Genomic DNA, 4,235 nt, shown 5'->3' on the forward strand with positions numbered 1-4,235 from the left:
AGTATCTTAGCTAGTACAAGAGCAAAGGGGGTTGGAGCTCCCTTCCAAGGAAGTTTGGAGAACGAGAGAAGGTTGAATCCTTCTGCAGGTTGTAGCCTGCGTACTGGTATAAGGCTGCACCAGTACAAAAGATTGTAAACTGAAGTTCTTATTAAAGAAAGATAGAGACGACTTGCAGCAGGTGGTTTTCACCCACATTGGGTTTCCACCTTATATCATGGTGTTCATGTGTGTGGCTTTTGTGTGATGATCTGTTCTACTATACTACATCTGTTTACTCTTAATATGATGAATAATGTCCTGATGCATTTAACTGAAGATAAACTAACTGAATTATAAGATTTATGGTTATACGCTGGTTTCTTTAGACACAGTAGCGTGTACACGCTGGTTCACTTAACTAAAGTAGCGTATATGTTTCTGAGCATTGAAAAAGTTTTATTGATCTGATAATACTGATTCACCCCCCCTCTCAGTATTATTTCCAACACTGGATACATATTTGTATGGCTTAAAATAATCTGAGTGTGGATAAAGTGGTCTTTTGTAGATGCATTTTGGTTAATCATTAATTCGACCGGCCCCTATCATGACAGAAGAACCCACCCCTTGGGTTTGCTTTATTTTTTTTAGTATTTTCTTCAAGTTTTCACAAGTATTCAATTGATGTTTTAGCTCTTAAATGTATGAAGTTGGAAGATAATGGCATTTTTTTAGTAGATTGTTAATTTTGGCATTTTAACAACAATAGATTAGAAAATACGAAAAAAAAAACAAAAAAATAGAAAAAACAAAAAAAAAAATCCAACACTGCCTTTGAAGAGTTGAAGGGTTGAAAGAGTGGTAAGAAGTGTATGTCATCAGATTCGACTTGTTGACAAGTTTCTAGGTGGATTTTGAGTGAAATATTTCAAACCCTAGATCGTGCCTAACATTTTTAGCATTGTTACAAGGGATGTGTACCCCACAACTTTCTAAAGACATCAAAAAGTAGAACAAAAATATTATTTGAATACATGATCAAATTCTCCATTCCTTCCTGCAAAGGAACACATCTTTTCCCATACCCGGAACAGAGCCAAGGGCATCAGTGATGGTGCAATCTCTTTCCTTATTGTGTGACCCACAAACAAAGATTTAGAGAAAAATGGAAAGAAATTTGTACAAATGTCTACCATTATGCGATGGCAGACTATGGAAGCATCTATTCTATTCCTATTCAATTTGAGAAATGTGTGAAGTTACCACATCGATTTATAAGACATTTTATAATCAAAGAGAAAATTGGACAAATTTCCTATTGTCTTGTACTACCACCCCACTTGCATAAAACTCATGATGTTTTTATGTATCTGTCCTATAACATTATGTTTTTTATGAATCCCACAAACTTGATTGGAGGAAATTATAAGCCTCAGCCGTGGGAACCATAAGGGTTAAACCAATATGCATATTATACCATAGGGTTCGATAGCTCAGGCATCACTTGGTGGACCAAGTTAAGATATGAAGGGACAAGTATAACCTAAGATCTTCTACCCAGGAGGATGCATAGACTACATGTCACAATTACCCCTCACTTTTGACCATTTATGATGTCCATTTTTAGATAAATACTTATGCTAAGGCTTTGTTTTGTAGTTCCATGTTATTTATTTATGAACGCTATGTAATATTGATGCATTTAGTTGGACAGGTGAAACCACTTATATAAATCATTATATGGATTAGGTATTGATGATGGAAATGTTTGATGTATGACCTACTGCATGACTTGCTTGATTATGATTATCTAGTGTATAACTTATCAGATTTATTGTGTTTCATGCATGGTTTAAGTGGATATGATTTATCTAATGAATGACTTATTGAAATTATGATTTATATTATGTAAGATTTATTTTTAGTATGAACTAAAAAATTGACACATGGGTACTAGACTTAATAACATGATGTTTAAAATCACTTATATATATATATATATATATATATATATATATATATATATATATATATATATATATATTGTTGTTATATATATATGTATGAATGAGAAATAACCTGCAGATTGGAAAGAATCGTATGATAACCAAGATCTAATATTCCATTGGGGAAGGTCGAGATATCCAATGAGCAAAGGTATGAAGTACATTGTTCTATTACATATGGTATCTACTTGATAGACACTTTTATGACATGGACAAAATGTAAATGACAGGTGGCAAGAGTACCTCACTGGATTATCGATGACAAGTCCAACCAGTGTTGTAGTGTGGTCCATATTAGGGTTTTTACCCTAGTTGTAAGGGGGCTGGAGGAACTTCCCATTGTGTAACATCCAAACTTGGAATCGTGGGAGGGCAGTGATGGACACTCTCCCATAGATGTGTGATTACTATTACGAGTTGGTGTTGACCCTAGTTGTAAGGAGGGGTGGAGGTATTTCCCACTACGTAACCTCCAAACTTAGAATCGTAGGAGGGTAGTTGTGGACAAACTCCCCTAGACGTGTGATGACTATTTACAGTTTCCTACTGGGGAAGTTAGGTTGATATAATCAACGCTTCCACCATATTGATTTTATCAGTGGTTAGATTGGTATAGCTGATGCCATAGTATATAACAGCAGAGGAAGGATAGGGTGGGAACGGAAGTAGGTCAAGAGGGATAGGAGGATATAGATCAGTTGGAGACTCTTCATGGGAAGGAATGTCATTGTCTGACTTATCAAATTTTACTACTATAACTCTCTCTCCATTTGTTATGCCTTGTTGCCAAAATGCTTCAAACTCTTGTATCTTTTACACTCTAACTTCAAGATGAAGTTTTCTGAACGAGGAGTGTATGTAATGACCTATTTAATCTTATCCTGCAAATTTTACTAAGTCTTTAAATTTCCTTAAAATATGGACTTATAATTATCAAGAAATATTGGTACATACCTACATTGGTGAAACTGTAAATTTGGTATTGATATAAATTTTGTTATTTACCTCCCCAAATTTTTTAATTTTGAGAAGACATAGTCCTCTCCAATTCATTACCAAATTATATATATATATATATATATATATATATATATATATATATATATTCATACCTCATTCCCAAATGTCCTCTCAGATTTACTTGGGAGAAGACATGGTCCTCTCCAGTTAATTACCAATTTATATATTCATCTCTCATCCCAAAAATGTCCTCTCACATTTACTTGGGAGAAGACATGGTCCTCCCCAATTAATTACCAATTTATATATTCATCTCTCATCCCCAAAATATTTATTTCGGATAAGACATGGTCCTATCCAATTGATTACCTAATTTTATATTCATATCACATTCCCAAATGTCCTCTCATGTTTACTTGGGAGAAGAGAAGTCAAATGTAAGGATGAGGGAGAAGTTATGGCATTAATGAGAAGTGGTTGAGGTGGAGAAGAGAAGGGGGCATAAAAGGGGAAAGATGAGGAAAGGAAGGGGGATGCTTGTTCTTTCTTTTGGTTTTGGTTTGGCTGTGGTTTTGGAGGAATTGTTTGAGATAGAGGAGGGGAGTATTATTCATCTTGGACACACTACATCTAGTTGGACTTGGGCTCGGAGGGCTAGGGAACCTGTGGAGTTTTCTTGGGCTAGTAAATACTTCCTAGTTGGCTGGGAGGTAAATCCAGTCAGTATTCAAGAGGAGCATTCCAGTAGGACCAGTAGCTCAAGGGCATCTCCACCAGGCTATCTGAACAGGTATTCCTCTATGCATAGATTACTCATGTAAGTGATGGAATTAAAATGTTCACTATTTAAATTGTAGGAATTAAATTTTAAATGGTAAATTATAATCGTTAAATGTCTTCTCAGAAAATAAATAATTGCCCTTTTATTGCATTTAAAATTAGAAAATATAGATCTGGTAAAGGACCCTAAGAGCGGACCTTACATAGAAGAGATTCTTCTTTTTCTACATAGCTTAAGCCTTCATATTTAGGCCTCCCCTGGGCCTCAAATATATTTTTAATGCCTTGATGGTTTACTCCAAGGCCTCCTCCCTTGTATCCCATCTTGGTCAAGAGCATGGATCCAATGCCTTTACTATGTTTTTCAAAGGTTGCTAATGAATTTACATCAACACTTTTGCATAAGGAAGAAGCATGTAAATTCTTACAATTTGCTGCATCTTTTGATTGACATACGAAGATGTTTTCGAACTCCCTTTTGATTCTGGATGTGTCCTCTCAGACTCT

The sequence above is a fragment of the Pinus tabuliformis genome, chromosome 4_2 (assembly GCF_031772625.1).
Source record: "Pinus tabuliformis cultivar Carrire ecotype Pingquan chromosome 4_2, CPIR1, whole genome shotgun sequence".
Classification (NCBI taxonomy): domain Eukaryota; kingdom Viridiplantae; phylum Streptophyta; class Pinopsida; order Pinales; family Pinaceae; genus Pinus; species Pinus tabuliformis.